The 22,945-nt window shown below is 41.6% G+C and overlaps 1 pseudogene; it reads right to left on the bottom strand.

The window, feature by feature from the left end:
• Positions 1-9,098: 9,098 nt before the first annotated feature.
• The window catches only part of LOC125931261 (protein kinase C-binding protein 1-like), a 17,691-nt pseudogene continuing 3,844 nt past the window's right edge, over positions 9,099-22,945 (bottom strand).

The raw sequence follows: 22,945 nt of genomic DNA, 5'->3' as shown, positions 1-22,945 counted from the left end.
TAATTTTCAAACACCAGCTGGGTGCCCTACAATTCAACTCAATTCTGACACTCTCTACCATGAGATAGCATCAGATCCCACACGTTGAGGGCTGTCCTACAAGGCTGCCCTCACTTTAACTTCAGATGCCGATCACAAACCCAGGTTATCACCTGTGCTTCTGACCAACTGGATATAGATTGGAGGTTCCAATGAACCCCACCTTGGGTTGGATTAATTTGCTAGAGCAGCTCACAAAACAGCTTAGAAACATTTTACAGTTGACCCTTAGGGGCACCAACCCTCCACATAGCTGAAAATCCCTTTATAACTTTTGACTTTCCAAAAACTTAATCATTAATAGCCTACTGTTGACTGGAACCCTTACCAATAACATAAACAGTTGATAACACATATTTTATATATGTATCATATATTGTCTTTCTATAATAAAGTAAGCTAGAGAAAATAAAATATTAGGAAAATCACAAGGAAGAGAAAATAGATCTACAGTACTGTATGATCAAAGAAAATCTGCATTTGTAAATGGACCCATACAGTTCAAATCCATGTTGTTCAAGGGTCAACTGTACTTACTAAATGACCAGTTTATTATAAAAAGATATACCTCAGGAACATCCAGATGGAAGGGATGCATAGGGCAAGGTATGCAGAAAGGACCAGTACTCTTCAGGAGCACTACTGTCCCTAAATCTCCATGTGTTCACCAACCTAGAAGTTCCCTGAACCCTGTCCTTTTGGGTTTTTATGGAAGCTTCATTGCATAAGCAAGAGTGATTAAATCATTGGCCACTGATGATTGATTTAATCTCCAGTCCCTCTCCCTTCCTGGAAATCAGGGGTAGGATGAACTGGTCTGACCTCTAATCATGTGGTTGGTTCTTTTGGCAACTAGCCCCCATTCTTAGTTGCTTCCAAAGTCACCTCATTAACATAAACTCAGGTGTGGTTGAAAGGCATTTGTTATGAATAACAAAAGACATTTTTATTGCTCCCATCACTTAGAAAATTCCAAAGGTTTTAGGAGCTCTGTGTCAGGAAATGGACAAAGACCAAATATATATTTCTTATTACAAATCAAAACATCACACACGTCAATACCTATTTACAGGTTTATCTATCTAAAAGACTATCTATATATCTATACCTATATATACTCTCTTGCTTTGACTTGCTTTTTCTTGTTCTTAGAAATAATCCATTAGCTGATGAAAAATCAAGTATTTTCCCTTCCACAATTTCTTTTTTCTAAAAATATTTTACTTATTTTTGAGAAAGAAAGTGTGAGTGGGGGAGATGTACACAGAGAGGGAATAGAGGACCTTAAGTGGGCTCTGTGCTGACAGCGGTGAGCCCTATGCAGGGCTCAAACTCATGAAGCATGAGATCATGACCTGAGCCAAAGTCAGACACTCAACCAACTGACTGAGCCACTCAGGCACCCCTTCTTCCCTCCCACAATTTCAACTTTATTTTTCTTCTACTATCTAAAGCAAATATCAATACACCCTTTTCTGATTAAGTAGGAAAGGAAACCATGTAAGTTTTTTATGATCTTGTTTGCTTGATAAATATTGATTTTATCATCTTTGGCTGGAAGGGATTTTATTTCTTTCTGAGATTCCAATTTCTTTTCTATCCTCCTTTTATCCACTGAACATTATTAAATTTGTAGAATTCAAATAGATGAAATAGTAACATATAATCTCTTTCTGTGTTCTACATCCATCCTTTCCCTTCTGCTGGATGTTTGCTTATTTGCTTTCTTCAAATATACACAACGCACCATTTCACACTTTTATTGAGACTCAGTCAAACTTCTCCATAAACGTGTGTGTTATCTTTAATTTTTTATAAGAGCAGCATGATACTTTGTTCAGAGTAAAATTTTAGAAATCAGATTTACTTACCCATTGAGCCCTTATTTTCACCCACATTCTTCCTCTGACTTGTAATAACGGAAACTGAAAATTACCCAGTAAAATTCTGAGGTGGCATGTATATAAATCTAGCAAAATAAACCAAATAAGAAACAAACCAAAGATCATGATTTTTCTACGCTAGACCCTAGGGATAATTCTGGAGTCAAAGCAGACCCCTATTAAGATATTTAGCATACAACTCACCTTCATATTTCTCTTAACTTTGTCCACATCTATGTCAATAGTCCTTTTATTAAGTTTCCTGAAGGTGCTAACAGAAGGAATGAAAAATCCAGAAATGTAGACTGATTGGTAACATCTGGTATGGAGCCTGTCTCCCAGTTTTGCTTAGCCCTGGCCTTTCTCTCCACCTCACTGGCAAAATAACTTTCCAGCCACTTCTGTCCTCTTAACATCAAGCAAGGGTTTCAGATGTGAACCCAAATAGGAACTAAAAGTTAAGAATATGAGGGGTGTCTTGGTGGTTCAATTGGTTGAGTGTCTGGCTCCAGTCATGATCCCAGGGTGGTTGGATGAAGCCCTGCAATGGGCTCTGCACTGGGTGTGGAGCCTGCTTAAGATTCATTCTCATTCTCTCTCTCTCTCTCTCTCTCTCTCTCTCTCCTGCTCCTCCTCCTCCTCCTCCTCCTCCCTCCTTCCCCTCCTCCTCTTCCTTTCACGCTCTCCCTAAAAAAAAAAAAGAAAGAAAAAAGAGAACAAATTCTTTGGGAAAAAACCCAGTCTAAATTAATTTGGAATTAATCTTTAAACCACAGTCTAGCTTAGCATCCCTTGACCAACAGCTACTGAAGATAAGAGACCTTATTCTTTGAAACTGAGATCTTTTTATTTGACTGTAACAGCTATCTTCCTTTCTTGAAGCACCTTTGACTTTTTCTTTTTTTTTAAAATTTATTTATCTATTTTGAGAGAGAAAGCGTGAGTGGGGGAGGGGCAGAGAAAGAGGGAGAGAGATAGAATCCCAAACAGGCTCTGCGAGGTCAGTGTGGAGTGAACCCATGAACTGTGAGATCATGACCTGAGCCGAAGTCGGACGTTTAACTTGGAGAAGATCCAGATTATTGTGATCTTTTAGACATCGCTAGATGGAGTATTGATTACTACAATCACTTTGGAAAACAGCTGGCAATATTATGATAGGGAAAGATAGGATAAAATAAGGCAGAGAGGGAAAGGTTAGGAGCTGAGTTCCCTGGGTAGGGAAAAAAAACATGTTTTAAAACAATACTGGGAACATCTGACCACGAGCAATCTCCCTCAAGCATAAGGTTCCTCTTAAGAATGTAACAGACACTGAAAGGGCGGGCCTACACCGGCAGACTCCATCTTGTTCTGTGTCCTTCACCTAGACCACGCCTCCTCCCCTTGAGTAACCTCCCGCTCACCCGTTCAAACTTCCTGATCAAAACACGCCCAGCGACCTGTGTAACAGGACTCCGACCCTTCCCCAGCCAATCGGCTGAGGCCACGACCCTTCCCCAGCCAATCGGCTGAGGCCACAGCCATTACCTCACCAACTGCCCCTAGGCCCCAATAAAACCTTTGTGCTTTTGAAACTCGCGCTCTCTCCCTGGTATCTCACCGCTGCCTCGGTGCAGGTAGGGGATTGAGCTCGAGCTAGCTTGAATAAAGGCTCTTTTGCTTTTGCATCAAACTCGGCTCCCCAGTCGTCTTTGGGGATCACGAATTCTGGACATAACAGTCCATATAATGAGATGAAGCCTGCATCAGCGCAGCGTCCTGAGTAACCTCAGTGAAACACCATCCCTACCAATCCATATTGAACATTTGGTGTGAAAGAGAAATAAACTTTTATCGTAACGAGCTACTGAGATTTGGGCATTGTTTGTTGCTAAGTTATTCAACCTGATACAGATGGCTTCAGTTCAATCTATAGTGCTTTACATCTAGCTGGATAACTTCACATCTAAGCTGGATAGCCTGTATTTAAAATTTTTTTTATACGTTTGTATATTTTTGATAGAGAGAGACAGAGCACAAGTGGGGGAGGGGCAGAGAGAAGGAGACACAGAATCTGAAGCAGGCTCCAGGCTCCGAGCTGTCAGCACAGAGCTCGACACGGGGCTCAGACTCACAAACCCTGAGATCATGACCTGAGCCGAAGTCAGACGCTTAACTGAATGAGCCACCCAGGTGCACCTGGAAAGCCGGTATTTTAAATGCCGGAAATAGTTTATAATATGTATTGATAAATAAATAGAGTGCATGAAAATATACATTTCCCCAATCTGGAGATTAGACAAAGTTAAATCAGCCAGAGTAAGAGAGAGTCAGAGGAGGGTACAGAATTGTTAGATGGTGTGACTCTCTCAGTTGGGGTCTGAAATTTCCCATTACTTCTGAGGGAAGAGTGTGTGTGTGTGTGTGTGTGTGTGTGTGTGTGTGTGTGTGCGCCTGTGTTAAAGAATGGTTTAAAAAAACTTAAAAAAGCTATTCTCAAAAAGAAATGGCAGCACAGAAGATCGGGACTCAGACAATCACACCCAGAATGCTTCTCGTGAAGTTGTTGCAAAAATGAATAAAGTTTTATACCATAAGATGGCCGACGGGGCTAAAACAAGCTCTGGTCTCTAGCTTGGAGGGGGTTCTTCTTGCCCTGTTTGCCATGCATGCGAAAACCCCCACAGATGTGGAAGCTGACAACTATAAATTACCCTTCCCACTTGAATTCGGTGCTCAGATCTTCGGAGAAACAGTCTCCTCTGAGCCCACCGGTGTTAAATAAATCTCCGATCCACCAAGATCTCCAAGTGCTGCTTGGTTTTTCCGCCAGTGTTCCAGCCTGGTGTCAACAAAATAGTATCTGCAAGTTTCCCTAGCTTTGTCCTATCTCCCAATAAGGCGGTGCATCAGGGCTGAGAGATGGTGAAGGTCTGTAAAGGGCCTCGTGCCTGAAACAGGACACTCAGCAGGTGGATGGACTTACAGAGCCTGGACATGATGGCAGAACTGGGAGTCAGGTGCCAGTATAGATAGCTGCCAGTGACCAAAGGTGAGTCAAGTGCCTTCCAGAGGACATCTGCATGAAGATCGGCTGACAATACAGTTTCCAGAGTTTTCTAAAATGCCATTATTTTACATGAGCCCTTGAACATATGTGCCACCCTAAGAGAAAGAGGGATATGCAAAAATCCTTAACCATCTGAGTTTAAAATTGATTTGGCTAAGACAATTCTATAATGGTGATGGCTGAATTCAATTTTTTGCCTTCATGTTGAATTGGGACTCAAAATGAAGGCCAAACATTTACAAAGTTAAAAGAACCATTGTTTGCTTATGTGCATTTTGTGATGAATCTGGCACTGCCTCAAAGAGCTGGTTGGGCATCGCTAGTAAATTAAACATCCTGAGAGGGAGAACACCGGGGAATGGATTAGACTTGGACAGAAGAGCAATCAGGAGTTCAGTTTCTCGACATGGTAAAATTGAAATGCAGACTAAACCTCAAAGTTGGAAAACTGGATATCAGCAGAGAGGTTTAGGGTAGACATGTACATTTGGGGGTTTTTAGATAGGAGGATTTAAGGTTAGGGACCTGGGAATTAGATTAAATAAAGAGTAAACACAGAGAAAAGAACACATCTACAGACGTGAACTTTGAGTCATTCCAACATTTACAGATTAAGAGGATGTTATTCCAACAAAGGAGATAGAAACAGCAGCAAATAAGCAGTGGAGGGCACCTGGGCAGCTCAGTCGGTTAAGTGCTGGACTTTGGCTCAGGTCATGATCTCAACAGTTCATGAGTTTGAGCTCTACAGTCAGCAGAGCCTGCTTCAGATCCACTGTCTCCTTCTCGGTCTCTCCACTGCTCGCTCACTCTCTCCCTCAAAAATAAACAAACATTAAAAAAAAAATACAGTAGAATAAGAGGATTGTGTGGTGTCCTGGATGCCAAATAAAGTCTCAAGAAGAATGTGATCAACCATGTCAAATACTAAGAGGGAGGATAGGGATTGAATAAAGGCCATTCATTTGGCAATGTGGGTATAATAGATAACCTTGTAAATGCAGGTTTTGCAAGTGTTGGAAATGAGAGCATTGTGCAATCCTCCAGATCTGGGAGAGTCTATTCTTACATGATTTTTCCAGCAAAGTTTTATTGACTTGGCATGGAGAAGCTCCTTGATAAGGAAGTTATTCACTCAAATATGTCTAGAAAACACTGCATTCTACACCTCACATTGGAAGTCAAAAAGACATAAGAAAAAAAGACATCTGTTTATTTCACCTAGAAGTTCTTTCTTGATCTTTTAAAAAATTATTTTATTTTTGAGAGAGAGCGTGAGTGAGCAAGGGGCAGAGAGGGAGGGAGAGAGACAGAATCCCACACAGGCTCCTCACTGTCAGCACCCCTCACCTAGAAATTCTTAAACTTATGTCCTATAACATATCCACACATGCATGTGTGTGTGTGTGTGTAAGGGCCCACAATCTCTTACTCGAAACCCTTTAGGTCAGATGTAATTTGAAAACCAAAATATTTCAGATTTCAGAAAGATAATGAAGTGGATAGTGCATACTTTATGTAATTCTACCAGCAGGAAATCAAACACATGAACCTTTTTATGATTTTTTAATAAAAAGTTTCACCCCAGGGGTGCCTGGGTGGCTCAGTCAGTTAAGTGTCTGACTTCTGCTCAGGTTATGATTTAATGGTTCATGAATTAGAGCCCTGCATCAGGCCTTCTGCTGAATGCACAGAGCCCCCTTTGAATCTTCTCTCTCTGCCCCTACCCCACCTAAAGAATTGTGTGCCAAAATTTCTAAGAAAAAATTTCAGTTTCAGAAGTTTTTGGGTTTCAGAGGTGGGCCTATGTTAGAATTCAGTGGAGGGGCACCTGGGTGGCTCAGGAGGTTGGGTGTCCCACTTTGGCTCAAGTCGTTATCTCACAGTTATTGAGTTTGAGGCCCGCTGCTTAGGATCCTCTGTACCCCCTCTCTCTCTGCACCTCCCTCACTTGTGCGCTCTAAAATAAATAAACATAAAAAAAAAAAAAGAAAATTTCAGGGGTGCCTTGGTGGCTCAGTCAGTTAAGTCTTTGACTTCGGTTCAGGTCATGATTTCATGGTCTGTAAGTTTGAGCCCCGTGTCAGGCTTTGTGCTGACAGCTCAAAGCCTGGAGTTTGCTTCGGATTCTGTGTCTCCCTCTGCCCTTCCCCCGCTTGCACTCTGTCTCTCTCTCAAAAATAAAATAAACATTAAAAAAAAATTTCAGTTAAAAGGAAAAGAGAATTCAGTGGAAAGGTTTCCTAGAATAAAGTTTGTGCAGGGTTGACATATGACCTTGAGGTGAGGGTCAAGAACTAGTAGCAACCTTTGGGGTAAAATATGTACATGGGCATTCACTAAGTACAGTTTAATTGTGGCCGATGAGATTGCACTCAAGCAATTATATGGATTCATCTCGTGAGAAAATAACAGGTATATGCTTTACAATTTCAAAATGTTGTATGATTGTAAAGATGATGACATAAAAATGATATCAAACAGTGTTTTTGTGTTTTAAAAATGAAAGCAAAATTAATTAAAAACATTACTAGACAGGGGCGCCTGGGTGGCTCAGTCGGTTAAGTGTCCGACTTCGGCTCAGGTCATGATCTCATGGTCTGTGAGTTCGAGCCCCGCGTCGGGCTCTGTGCTGACCGCTCAGAGCCTGGAGCCTGTTTCTGATTCTGTGTCTCCCTCTCTCTCTGATCCTCCCCTGTTCATGCTCTGTCTCTCTCTGTCTCAAAAATAAATAAACGTTAAAAAAAAATTAAAAAAAAACATTACTAGACAATTTTGAAAAGGAAGATGAGGGGAGCAGATGGAGAGAAAGAGGGGCTCCTGAAACCCTCATTAAAATTAAGAAAACTAATAAACAATGATCAAACCCCACCCCCCCCAAAAAAAAAAACAAAAACAAAAAAACAGTGATCAAATACCTATTTCTTAGAATTGTGCCTTTAGTGTTATGGGAGATAGCTTCCCTGTCCCTCTCCACTCCTCAAAAAAACAAAACAAACAAACAAAAACTACCCAAAGCTGCTATGGCTCCTCTGGAGATTGCAGCTAATGGAATATTCATCTTATAAAGGGAGCAAACTCGAGCTGTACAGAGCCTACGGTTAGAGAAAACCTGGTCATAGCAAAGCCAATGCCAATCTGCTTATGTAGGTCATCAGGCTTTCAGGCTATTCATTCTGTTCAAGTACATGGGTCATAAAGAAGAGCTAAAATATCCCATTCTTGTACTTGTAATCTGTTTTTGCAGCTTCTATAAACAATTTTCCACCCAACAGCAATGAGTTGTCTTCACTCTTCAGTGAGATTCAACAGATGCAGGCAGGATGTCTAATTTACTAACCGAAGCTTAACGGAGGGAAATTCCACAGGAATCTGTGATGAATCTGGAAATAGGAGTTAAAATAACTTAGTCCCACTTAGTTTACAGGGGGTCCCTGGGGATGGCAGAGAGAATGATGGGATTGGAAGGGGAGAAATGAGGGCCTCTAGTTCCAAAATGAAATACTTTTCTATACGCATAAAATAAAGGAAAATGGGGGCCTACACGTAAGAAAACACGAGCCAGAGAGGTTGTGTGACTGAGGAACTGAAACATGGAATGACAGAATGCCGTCCTTTCCTTTTCCCCTTGCGCTCATCAGGTTGCCTGTTGTGGTCACACAACCTTCAGATACTTTCCACACATAATCATTCTGCCTGATTTGGTGCCTCCTCGTGACCACAGTCTAAATAGTTTGTGGAAAGTTCCATAGGTATAGTGAGAGGTTCAGGAAAACTGCAAGAGGCTTCAGGATGAGTCAGTCGGAAGGCGGGATTATGAGTGGTTACAGAAAGTCTATGTATGATTGAGCCTCCACTTGACGACAGTGCACTCATTGAGAAGAAATAACCTGATGTCAACACCTTCCTCAAAGGAAGAAGGTGTGGAGATATCATACTAAAAAGTAAACAATGTCAAACACCTGTGAGAAATGTTTTCACCAACAATATGCTGTACGGGGGGAATTACACATTTTAATGTGATGAATGGAATTGTATCTGGAGGTGGGTATTGACTGATGAGTGAAAGCCTCTGAAAGGACATTTGTATGGGTCCCTTTGTCACCGGTCTGTATTGTTCTCTCCTATCTCTCAGGATGCAGCACATTGTAGTCATCCTTCGAAGACGTGGCAGCCTCATGAAAACAATCTATTGCACCGTGTGAATTACATTTTGTCTTTCCTGGAGAATATCAGAAAAGGAATATATCTAAGAACCATTCTACAAGACATGCTCACTACATAAATTAAGTCTGATAAAGTAATGAGCAGCTTGGAGGAAGAATAACACATTTGTCAGCTTTCTTGATTCCCCAGAATGCCAATGGCATCCAGAATTCGCGCTGAGCAGGAAGAGGAGGGGAAGGTGGGGAGGAAGAAAGAGACGGCTACTCTCCTGAAACCCTCATGAGCGAGAAGAGACCTTTGGCCTGGCAAGACTTCTCCCTAATTGTTTTTGTTTTTAGTTTATTCATTTATTTTGAGAGTAAAAAGAGAGAGAGAGAGAGAGAGAGAGAGAGAGAGAGAGAGAGAGAAAGAGAGAGAGAGGGAGGGAGGGAGGGAGGGAGAGGGAGAGAGAATCCCAAGCAGGCTCCTCACTTTCGGAGCAGAGCCAGATGTGGGGTCCAATCCCACAAGGGTGAGATCATGACCTGAGTGGAAATCAAGTGTCAGGTCCTTAAGTGACTGAGCCACCCAGGCGCCCCTCCCTAACTGATCCTTAACACCATTCCAGGGGACCACCTTCAAGGCTATATTTTCTGGGGTTTTACTAGAAATCCCCTATCATTCATTTTTGGGTTGCTTGAGAGTCCAGAAGTTTAAACAGAGAGGCTAGATCAAAACCCTGTCAGACCACAACTACTGACAGCTTGTTTCCCCAACTAACTTATGAAGAGTTGAGTGGTGGTGTAGGAAGAGCACAGCCCGTGGAGCAGGAAGTGTGATATGAGGATGTGGTTCACTGTGCACTGGACCTGGTTAATGTGGACTAACTCCCAGCCCTTGCCGAGACTCAGCTTTCTTGTTTATGAAAGGACAGTATTTCTCATACCTATCTCCCAGAATTATTGTGAGATACGCATGAGAAAGTGTGAGAGAGCCACTTGTTCAGGGTAAAGCAACAAACACTCATCAGAATTTATTTTGCTATAGGGGTGCCTGGGTGGCTCAGTCGGTTAAGCATCTGACTCTTGATTTCCTCTCAGGTCATAATCTCTTGTTTGTAGATCAAGTCCCATGTTGGGGTTCTGCACGGACAGTATGGAGCCTGCTAAGGCTTCTCTCTCTTTCTCTGCCTCTCTCCCACACACATGTGCACACACACTCTCTCTCTCTCTAAAGAAATAAACATTGGGGCACCTGGGTGGCTCAGTCGGTTGAGCGTCCGACTTCGGCTCAGGTCATGATCTCACGGTCCGTGAGTTTGAGCCCCGTGTCGGGCTCTGTGCTGACAGCTCAGAGCCTGGAGCCTGCTTCAGATTCTGTGTCTCCCTCTCTCTCTGACCCTCCCCCGTTCATGCTCTGTCTCTGTCTCAGAAATAAACAAACATTTAAAAAAATACACATTTAAAAGTTTGTTTTAAAAAAATAAAAAATAAAAAATAAAATTTGCTATAAAGCAGAACAAAGATCTGACCAGGATACAGACAAAATGTCCCCAGAAGAAATCAAAGAATTTAATTTAGATATTACTAGTGCTTCTTTTATCATTTTTATATCACAGTCTCTCCTCTACTTAATGACAAATTGATGAATTTCTTTGTGTACTATATTCATTCTCTTTGCTGATCTTTAATTCACATTCTTCTATGTTTTTCCTTCACCCTTGGGGAAATGGTACCCTAACTTCTGTCACTCACTGTCATCTGACATCTGAGTGACTTTCTTTGATCCTTGATTTTCTAATACTATCAGTACAATGTAACTGATACACAGGATCTTGAGAAAGTCTATTAGTCATGATGATAAGTGCTTACTTTTCTAGGCCCAGCCCTGTGCTGATATTGCTTCTACTTACATCACAGAACTTAGTTACATTTGTCATATGTTTACGTGCTCATATTTATACATCCTTGGCCAAGCTCTGAACTTGTGGAGGCTCAATGGTCTTATTCCTTTTTTTTTTCCAGCTGGAATATTTTTTATTTTTTTGAAAAAATATGAGATCTTTCAAGGGACTGTATTTTCCTGTTTGCCTTGGCTATTGGGAAGCTCACAGGCAAAATGAAAGCCCAACTTTGCTTACTCTAAAGGCTGAAACAGTATGTATTTCCGTGCATACACTTTCCCACACCTTACTATTCCACCTTCATCTTGTACAGACTTCTTTACTTTCATTTTGTTTTATGGTTATATATTCTTGTCAATCTGTTACAGATTCTTTCACCTTGCTTGGGAGATGGTTATTTGGGTTCTATCTTATTTTTTTGTCCCTCTCTTAGAATGGTCTCCTAAATGTATGATGAGTTCACTCTCTGAATCGGAGTCCAGGCCCAAATGTACTGTTGGGGATCCATCTCATCTTTTACCTCCAGTTTATCCTTTATGGGATGAGGCAAGGGTTTCATTGTTTTTTTGTTATTTTTTATTTTAGAGACAGAGCAAGTGAGCAGGGGAGAGGGGCAGAGAGAGCGAGCGAGAGCAAGCATCTTAAGCAGGCTCCACACTCAGTGTGGAGCCCAACACGGGGCTCGATCCCACAACCCTGGGATCATGACCTGAGCTGAAATCAAGAGTTGGTCACTCTACCAAATGAGTCACCGGGGGACTCCAGAGGCTTTCACTTTTTCTGAAAAGTCCTTCTCAGGCTGAGGACTTCCCTTTTTTTTGAGCCTGGATCTGCTTCCTCACTGGTTGGTCAGGTGCTTTTTAGCTCTTCCTAAGTCTCCACTGGGTTTGCCAGTTGGAGCTTTATTTGACAGCAGATGGCTCTTTGCCCATCCGACTACCCTCTTTGTCTTCTGCATCTTCTGGCTCATTCTTGGACTTCTGCTCATTGTCACTATTACACTATTGCTACTATCTGACCTCCCAGAATCTTCTGAATCGCTGTGCTATATAGCCATGTAAACATCTGAGATTTCATTTATGTCCAGTTGTGTGAGATGACAGGAACAGGTGCCACCTGCTGTTGGACCGACTCACTCAGCTCCTCTAGGTCCATCTCGGCATTGCTTCAAACCAAGTTAAGATTCAGGGTGCTTTCTGTGGTGGACTTTTTATCTGTTTTTGTTGTGAGTGGCATTGATGCTTTAGGAGAGACAGTTTTGGACTGCCAGGTAAACTCTCTGGCTTGTGTCATGTTTGCCCAGGCTGGTGAAGCTGTGCTCTTGTCCAGGAAGTTCATGGACTCCTCACTGGCGATGAAGTGGCTTGATGTGGCCTTCTTCTCAGCATCTTGCTCCATGTCAGAGCCTGTGTGCACAGAAGAGTTTGTACTCATTGGGGAGTGTGGCATTTCTGACAAGGAGATCCTGCGGCCCGTGCCCCTGCTGAGCATGGGTTTGCTCATCAGGATCTTGGAGGGCACTGTCATGTCAAAGTTGAGCTTGACCTTCTCCTGCTTGTCTATCTTGGTGGTGCTGGTGCCAGGGTTGTTGGTGTCGAGCAGCATTTGGTTGGCTGTTGGGCCTATAGGGTTTACATAAGGAAAAGTAATTAAAATCCCTAAAATTCCTGCAGATGTTCTCTGTGTACACTTCCATCTCTTGCATTTCACTGTTGAAGATGTTTTTTAAAAAAAGATTTTGGGGTGTCTGTGTGGCTCAGATGGTTAAGTGTGAGACTCTTGATCTTGGCTCAAGCAATGGTCTCCCTGTTCATGAGATCAAGCCCTGTTGGGCTCTGTTCTGATGCACAGAGCCTGCTTGGGATTCTGTCTCTCTGCCCCTGTCCACTTGTGCGTGTTCTCTCTCTCGCTCTGTCTCAAAATAAATAAACTTTATACAAAAAATAAAAAGATTTTATTTTTAAGTAATCTGTACACCGAATGAGGGGCTCAAATTTATAACCCCAAGATCAAGAGTTGTTTGCTGTATCGACTGAGCCAGCTAGGTACCTCTGAAGATGCATTTTGTCTTTTTCACAGAAACAGGAATTTACTTAGACATGAAGTAGCAATTATTTGTTGGAACCCAGGCCCTGTCATGTTGTCCAAAGAAATGAGCATCAACCTATCCATCTCTCTCCCTCAGAGCTTTTGCAGGCCAGAATGGAACCCCTTCAGTTTTGCCCAGACCAAAAGATGTGGATTGCTACGAGGCTCATAAAACCAGTTATCTCATCTTTTGCAAGCAGCTAGATACCTACGGGACATACTTTGATTTCATTCATGACATACTCACAGATTTTGATGAGTACTTTTGCTATCTGCATCAGTTTGTGACTTCCTCCATCATAAATGATGCAATTGTGCAAAATCTACTTTGCCTTGGCCAGGAAAGCTGCTGTGCGGCCATACATTTTATTTTTAGCATTCTTTGCCAATGTACAAAGGTCCATAGGATGGAAAATGCTTTTCACATAGTCAAGATGCTGTTCCAAGGGAACAGGCTTCTGGAATGCATCTGTCCTTGGCTGTCTCATTTTCTGAATGGCAAACGTGAGCAGGTAGGGTGAATGTTGGATGGAGAGCATTGTCATGGCTTCACCCTGAGTCTCAATGTATTCTACTACTGTAATCTTCTCTCACACTCAGAAATTCTGCACAAAGTCTGTCCTCCTTGTCCTGATGTCAGTCTCAGACACTTGGCATGATAAGCCTGGGGACAGAGCTCACAGCAAAGGACTTGGCCTTCCTGCTGACAAACCCAGCAGCAGAAATCATTGTGTCCATCCTGTGGTACAACATCAACAGGGTCTGTGGTGAGTGGCTGCTTCATATACTAAAATGGACCATCTCTTAGTTCTGACTGTTCCTTACTGTTATTGTTCAGTTAGCCAGGTTTCTTTCTTTTTTTTTTTTTTTTAATGTTTATTTTGGTGGGGGGAAAGAAGGAGAGAGAAAGGGAGAGAGAATCCCAAGCAGGTTCCATGTTGTCAGTGTAGAGCCTGATGTAGGGCTCTATCCCACTAACTGTGAGATCATGACCTGAGCCGAAATCAAGAGTTGGACACTTAACTGACTGAGCCACCCAGGCATTCCTGTCTTTTTTATAGTTTATTTAAGAGAGAGAGAGAGACAGAGCGGGAGGGGCAGGGAGAGAGAGGGAGAGAGAATCCAAAGCAGGCTCCACACTGACAGCACAGAGCCTGATGTGGGGTTAGAACTCACAAACCATGAGATCATGACTTGAGCCTAAGTCAGAGGTTCAGCCAACTGAGCTACCCAGGCGCCCCTCCTCTTTTTCTTTTCTTTGGGACTTGTTGATGTGTCTTCTGGCTAGTGGCCATTGGAAGAATGTGGAAGGCTGGGGAACTTTCTTTTCTGGGCTCTTCTCTTGGTGGAGCCAGGATTTTTGGAGCAAGTAGAGATATCCATGCCCTCTACCACCTCCTGTTCTGCTTTTATTTCCTCTTCGGCTGGGACAAAGCAGGCAGAGTTATCAGTAGCTAAGCTTTTTATGCAGGATTCTTAAAATGGCATCTGGCAACACTGCCTCATTCCTATATTAGAGAAATTATATTTTTGTTCACCCCCAACAGAGCCCTGAAAATTTACAATGGGTTTGGCAAAATCTGCTTTCAGAGGCCAAAAGAACAGCGTTGCAATGGATAAGCTAATTTACTGTTACAGGTATGAGAGTTGGCCTCGGAACTTCTCTAGTGCTGAGTGGGGAGTTTCAAGGTGAATGCTTTTTAGCTCAAGGGGAGAAAGGAGGGCATGGTGTCCAAGGCTGTGCCAGGGCAAGGACGGGTGGTTGGCTCCCCACCGGATGGTAGGTAGGTAATTCTGACGAAGAGGGACAGCCTGGCAGGGAGGCCAGCTACAGTGTCTTATTCTTTTTATATCCTTCCTTATACTAGCTCAGCCTTCTGAACAAAGAATGCACCTAGAAATTTCCTGGAGAAATGGCCTTGAGACTAGATAGACCAAGAAGGTATCAGAGCTTGGAGGTCACCTTGGCAAAAGAAGTGAAGGAATCCAGGGTTCCAGAGGGAAGGCTGTAGAGAGCCATCAGGATGTCAGACGGGATGCTGGACCTTCTCAGTGCATCCTGTCACAAGGAGGGGCAGGATGAGAGTATGTCTCGTTACTGGCAATGCTAATCTTGATCCCTCCATTAAGGTGGTGTCTGTCAGGTCTCTTTACTGTGAAGTTACCATTTTCCCCTTTTTACTAATATGTATCTTGTGTGGAGGTACTTTGAGACTAGGCAAATATCGTGTTTACTGTCATACTTTGTCCTATTAATTTTAACATCCAATAAGGATTATCTGGGATTGACCAAGAAGTGGATATTTTCTACTTTCATCATTCCTGAGCCAATTATTAATTAGAATTCTACTCTGAGAAAGAGCTGTCCCCTCCTCACTCTTCAGCTTATGGTTTGGTTTCAAAGAAGATGAAACCTCAGAATTCATCAAACATGTTAGGACAATTTACGAAAATACTGTATCAAATGCTTTCTCATAATTCACTCTGATTTCCATACATATGGCAGTGTGTGTGGCAGGGGGTGGTATATATGTGGACCTTGCACATATAGGTCCGTTTGAAGTCATGACTGACAAAGAATAAATTGTCACAGGTTTGGCAGATCCAAGGGGAAGTACAAGCCAGCAATGCAGGCCTTCTGTTGGGTCACATCATATAACATAATGGGAGACACAAGTCCAGCATAGTATATCCCAACACAGTCAGCAGGCAAAATTGAGAGAAAAAAAAACAACAGCACTTTAGAAAAAAATAAATTGTTGGGCCTCAGAAAACTGTTAGTTGAATTCATTTTTTATTTCATCTCTAAAGTAATGAATGACAACTAATTTAAGCTTTTCTTCTCAAAGTACCCCTATTCTGAGAGTGTGAATTCTTTTCACAGAATCACATCTAATTGTCTAGGACAGAGTCTTAAATGACCTCCATATTTCAGATGAGCTATCTTTGCTTCATTGAAAAGAGTGGCATCATGGGACCTGGTCTACACCTTTGATAGTTAAGAAACAAAAATACACACTTATGGTACAAATTGCCTTAGTGTAAAGCCTGAGAGAATATGGGATCTGAGCCAGAGAACTTTCTCACATTTCTGCCGCAAAAGGGTAACAAAATCACATGAAAATCTTTCCCTGGCCAAGATCACACAGTACATTAAAAGATTTTGCTACCCTGCAATTTTCCCAAAGGCACTAGTCCTTCTCAAAATATTTATTAGAAGTGCTTTGAACTTTCTCTAACAGGTGAACACACAGCAGCAGAAATTGTGGATTGGCTACTCAGAAGCCATTTACAACCCCTTCTCCCTTGCCTTCCTTTACTAAAAAAACTGGAAAGCTAAATTAGCTGCTGGTTTGCTTCTCTTTCAGCCAGTGGCCAGAGGAGAGGCAATTCTGGAGATCAATGAGATGTATATAAAGTCTTCAAAAGAAGAGAGCAAGGGAAAAGGTTTGGGAGTAAAAAGATTTTGGTTCTTCTTCCTGCTTCATGGCTGAAATATGAGCAAAGGATCATGGAGTAGGAACACAGAATGAGACATGATTCCTTGAAGACACCCTATTACACAAGCTACCTCCTGACAGGTTAGCTGATAAAAATATTCCCCAGTGCATTTCAAGCACTGTTGCTGGCATTTCTTTTAAGATATCTCCTCACATAAGAAAGGGGTTTGGGGGGGGGGGGCACCTGGGTAGCTCAGTTAGTTGAGCATCCGACTTCGGCTCAGGTCATGATCTCACAGTTCGTGAGTTCAAGCCCCACATCAGGCTCTCTGCTGTCAGTGCAGAGTCCACTTCAGATCCTCTGTCCCTGTGCCTCTCTCTCTCTCACTCACACTCTCTCTCTCTCTCTCTCTCTCTCTCTCTCTCTCTCTCAGCATCTCCCCTGCTTGTGCTCTTTCAAAGAAAGGTGTTTTGGGGAGGCTAAATTAAAAAAAAAATTGAACAACTTAATTACTGATACAACTAATGTTCAAATTTCATCAGCATAGAGGATTCAAACTCAGATTGCTTTGGGCAAATATTTTTGTATATATTACTTCACAAACAAATATCTATTCCATATACAAGGAATAAAAGCAGTCACAGAAAATAAAGGACTGACTGGGGCTAACCCAGTTGGTTAAGCCTCTGACTCTTGATTTCTGCTCAGGTCGTGACCTCACAGTTGTTGGGATCAAGCCCTGCACTGGGCTCTGTGCTGACAGCATGGAGCCTGCTTGGGATTCTCTCTCTCTCCTCCCCTTGCTACCCACCCCCCCACCCCAAAGTAAATAAATAAAGTTAAAAAACAAGAAAAGAACTGATTTAATAAAAGTAAAAGGTAGCAACATTTGATCAGGTAAATGTTTTGCATTCTACAAGAATATTTGAGTTACTTTTTAATAGGTAAACTAAAATGATCTCTGATTTAGCCAATCAATTTGGTGAAGGCACAGTAGCTACCAGAATAGGTTCTCAGATGTCCTTCTTTATTTTTTAAAGAATTTTTTACTGAATTTTGTTTTCACTTTTCAATGAGCGGTGTTGGCATTACAAATGAACCATATATAAATGAACCACTGACAATACATATAATTACTCAAACATTAAAAAATGAAAGTTTCACATCATTGTCAATTAGCTATGCACACTTTTGAAACGGAGGTAAAATGGAATATATTGGTTAAGAATAAATTGATGAATGTTCCTGTGATTATGAGAGAGGGAAGGGAATACAAATCTGACAAAAACTATCAAAATTGCAAAAGCGCATATCCTTGGAATCAACAATTTTACATTTAGGAATTTATTCTGAAGTTATACTTGTATGCATTCTTGGAAAATCATACATGTACAGGACTATTCTTTTTTTTAATGTTTATTTTTGAGAGAGGGAGGGAGAGAGAGAGAGAGCAAGCAGGGGAGGGGCAGAGAGAGAAGGCCTGACATGGAGCTTGAGTTCACAAACCATAAGATCTTGACCCCAGGTGAAGTTGGATGCTTAACCAAATGAGCCACCAAGACACCCCTCTTTTTTTTTTTTTTTAAAGTAGTCTTCATGCCCATTGCAGAGCCCTTTGTGGGGCTTGAACTCATGACCCTGAGAGCAAGATCTGAGTTGAGATCAAGAGTTGGATGCTTAACCAACTGAGCCATGCAGGTTCCCCTCCACAAGATTATTGCTGTAGCATAGTTTATAATAGCAACCTGGAGACAAATGTTCATTAATAGGGGATTGGATCTGTAAATTACTGTGCATTCATAGAAGAAAATATCATTGAAAAGAATAAGTCATCATGTACTTATATGAAGCAATCTCCAACTTGTTTTAGGTAAAAAAAGGAAAAAAGCAGGAAAAAGAAAGGATGGGCACTATATGGATATACCATACACGGGATATACCATACATACCATAAAATATGCATATATATATTTCCCCCTGATATAGATAGAACTGTGGAAGAAAGTGACATTTGCTGCTCTTGGTGACTTTGAATGATGTGTGGGTTAATGTGACTAGAGACAGGGTAGGAGAAAAAATGTGAACCTATTTTTTTGAATTATAAGTAAATGTGTAAGCTATTACTTATCTTACAAAATATATGTTAGTGAAAATCTCAAATATTCTTTTCAAAAGAAGTGAGCATGTATAAGCTCATTCTGCTCTCTCCTGTATGCAATGAATCACATCATACCGTCAAAGGAAAAATTTTAAATGCTTAAACAAATATATAAAGTCCTTCAGCTTTATTAATACAACAAATTGCTTCCTGGTGGATCTATGCTAATTCAGTGTTACAAGCAGTGTGAAAATGATTTTACTTAATGACATTTTTTACTTTTTGAATCTTTTACAAAATGGACAATTCTGTGTCAAGAAAGAGCTTATATAATAGGTCCACTTTTCAGTCATGAATACAGAATGTTGATCCAATTAATTGAGCCACCAAGTGATTTCTTCAATACATTTTGATGACCAGCAAAGTGCAAGTACCCAACAAAATTTATTTATTTTTTAAAGTTTATTTTTTTATTTTGAGAAGGAGAGAGAGAGTGCAAGCAGGGGAGGGGCAGAAAAAGAGAGGGAGACAGAGAATCCCAAGCAGGCTCCACACTGTCAGCGCAGAGCCTGACGCAGGGCTTGAACCCCTGAAAGTGAGATCATGACATGAGCTGAAACCAAGAGTCAGATGCTTAACTGACCGAGGCACCCAGGGGCCCCACCACCAAAATTTATGTTTAACTTTGCCAGCAATTTAATAAAAGCTCTCATGGGCATGTAATCTATAAAAGATACAAATGGCAGGATTAAAATATAAAAATGTGCAAAATTTCCATAACAGAAAAAGTCCTACTATGTTTCCTTCCACATGAGAGTTTCTTCTTAAATGATTTGAGGTGTGTTCCCTCACAGAACTTATAAAATGTACCCTTGTCCAAACTTATCATGTAAATCCTTTGCTCATGTAAAGAAAGAACAACGTAAGAGAAATGCACACTCCCATGTGAACCAGAGACACCATACTCTTTGAATATCCTCCAGAGTGAGCAGAGTGAGCTTTCTGGTTTGAGACCTTCAAGGACTTTATTATTTTTTTAAAGCTTATTTATTTATTTATTGAGAGAGAGAGAGAGAGAGAGAGAGAGAGAGAGAGAGAGAGAGAAAGAGAAAGCAAGTGGGGAGGGGCAGAAAGAGAGGGAGGGAGAGAAAGAATCCCAAGCAGGCTCCGCACCATCAGCGCAAAGCCTGATACGGGGCTTGAACCTACGAACCTTGAGATCATGACCTGAGCTGAAGTCAGTCACTTAACAGAGTGAGCCACCCAGGCGCCCCTCAAGGACTTCATTAACAAGCTTCACTCATTAAAAATACATGTTATCCTTGGCTCCATTTATAGAACCTAGTTATGCTCATCAAGGATGAAATCCTCAAGTATTCTTTAGTCAGCTACCCTCAATTGCCCATCCCTTCTATTCACAAAACCCAGTGTGTCAACAACTCCAGAGGCACATGGTGAATGTTCAGTAAATACTGAATGGGTGAGGAATGAGCAAACGGATAATAACACACTATATTTTTATAATACTTCACTGTTCCTAAAATGTGTTTGCATAATTACTCCATTTACTCTTCATGATACTTATGTAAAAAGGCAGGGATGTGGTGCCTGGCTAGCTCAGTCAGAAGAGCATGTGCCTCTTGATCTCGGGGTTGTGAGTTTGAACCCCAAGTTGGGTATAGAGATTACTTAAATACATACATACATATATACATACACTTAAAAAAAAAGGCAAGACTTTTAGGTCATGTTTTACACATGATGAACTTGAGGCCCTAAGAGGTGTAAATGACTTATTCAATGTGACAGGAGTGACACAACTAAAATGCTACCAAAGCCCCATAACATGCCATTGCCACTTCAATGATCGTAGAGCATCAGTAATGGCATCCATCAGAAGCAGCAAACGGCGGCAGCGGCCCCTTGACTCCTCCATCTCTGGATATTAGTGCTTCGGCTTCCACTTTAGCTCTTAGGTTAGATATATAAAACAGCAAATGCTTTGCTTGGAACGCTCTTTGCTGTTAACATTCCTGACATCACACTCAGCTACCTGAGAGGCCAAAACATTCTCTCCAGCTTTGAGAGAATCCTTGCAGCCACATCTGAGTTCTGAAATGTTGGTATGAAGCCAACGAGCTATAATCTTAAACCCAATTCCAATACTGATAGGAATGATAGGATCATTCCCTGATAGGATGAAACCCTGTCATAAACTGATTATTTCTTTTTAATGTTTCTTTATTACTGAGAGAGACAGAGCACGAACGGGGGAGGTGCAGAGGGAGAGGGAGACACAGAATCTGAAGCAGGCTCCAGGCTCTGAGCTGTCAGCACAGAGCCTGACGCGGGGCCTGAACCCACGGACTGCGAGATCATGACCTGAGCCAAAGTCAGATGCTCAACCGACTGAGCCACCCAGGCGCCCCATAAATTGATTATTCTATTGGGAGGTATTAACATTAAGGTCTGCCCTCTGAGGAAGAACAATCCCCTTTGCTCTTTAATAGGTACCACTTTTTTCCCACTGGATATTGGTATTGCCCCCCAGTGTTATGAAATCTTGCAGAAATCACCAAGGATCATCATGAGTGCCAGCATTAATGTCAGCCACGGTTGGCAACAAAGCCAACATCTGGGAGTTTGCAGAAAGGAAGCAGCCCACTCAGGAAAATCAGGCAGAGTACTGTGATGTGCCTGTCAAAATTCACATCAAGACTGATGGCATACAATAAGAAATGAAGGAAACCTAAGGGTGGGGGCATCATTAATCAGAAGAGTTAACAGATTGCCTCCCTAAACCCTCATTGTCAGTGTTGCCAGAAAATACACATATCATACAGGAAACACTGATAAAAATGATCCAATACCCTTGTCTCAATATGTCTATAATATATCATGAAGCCAGAAAATGTGAAAGTTAACCCAAAAGTTATTACAGGGGAAAAACTCTACTCAGACTACTAAGTGGAATGACAAAATGATCTATGTGACAATGAAACAGAAAGGACTAACCTCACAGGGGAAGACTGATGACAGGATTCCTTGGAAATATGTCTCTTTTATACAAATTAATACATAGAGCTTCATAAAATGTTTTATTTGTCTTACATGCATATGTTACAAAATTATATTTTGTTTCTTGCTTTTCTGACCTGTTACCACTATAACATTTATCCCACACCAATTCCATGCTCTGCTGAATCTATGAAATATCAAACTTCTCTGCAAAGGAGCGCTCATGAAAAAGAAATTTGAAATACGAAATTCTGAATTAAGTAATGCAAAATTAAGTCCTTTTTCTTCCTGTGAAAGAGTGACATGGTTTATTACCTTATCCAAAATTTGTAATATGTTTTTAAGGTGTTCAGTTCAAAAAACCAAGGAAAAAAAGTGAAGAATAGAAAGAAAATAGAGAACTGGAGATCAGAAAATCTATGGTAAAGTTAGAATATATTTCCAAATAGAAAAGCAGGACAAAAGAGTTTTAAAGCACCTTGGATAAAGGTCTTATATCTGGGGCTCCTGAGTGGCTCAGTCATTTAAGCGCCTTTTGATTTCAGTTCAGGTCATGATTTCACAGTTTGTGAGTTTGAGCCCTGCTTTGGGCTCTGCACTGTCAGTGTGTAACCTGCTTGGGATGGATTCATTCATTCATTCATTCATTCTCTCTCTCAACACAAATAAATACACTTTTTAAAAAAAGGATCTTGCAACTGTATTCATGTAAGATAATTTTATCCTAAGTGAAAATAATATGTTTACTACGGAATCTAGCTTACTATATCAGGGTTAGTGAAATGGCATGTAGCTATACCATGAATTCACATATAAATGGTACCCAATAGAATAATTAAGAACTGACCATGAGTTCCTGTCTTCCTTCCTTTTTCCCTTCCTCATCTCTTCCTTTTTCTTTCTTTCTTTTTTTTTTTTTTTTTGAGGGGGGGGGTCCCAAATGAGTCAGGGGCAGAGAGAGAGAGAATCCCAGGAGGGGCAGAGACAGAGAGAAAGGGAGAGAGAGGGAGAGGGAGAGAGGGAGGGAGAGAGGGAGGGAGAGAGGGAGGGAGAGAGGGAGAGGGAGGGAGAGAGGGAGAGGGAGAGGGAGAGGGAGAGGGAGAGGGAGAGGAGAGAGAGAGAGAGAGAGAGAGAGAGAGAGACAGGGAGAGAGAGAGGGAGAGACGGGGAGAGGGAGAGAGAAGGGGAGAGAGAGAAGGGGAGAGAGAGAAGGGGAGAGAGAGAAGGGGAGAGAGAGAAGGGGAGAGAGAGAAGGGGAGAGAGAGAAGGGGAGAGAG

The sequence above is a fragment of the Panthera uncia genome, chromosome X (assembly GCF_023721935.1).
Source record: "Panthera uncia isolate 11264 chromosome X, Puncia_PCG_1.0, whole genome shotgun sequence".
NCBI lineage: Eukaryota > Metazoa > Chordata > Mammalia > Carnivora > Felidae > Panthera > Panthera uncia.
This window is presented reverse-complemented; position numbering and strand designations above follow the sequence as displayed.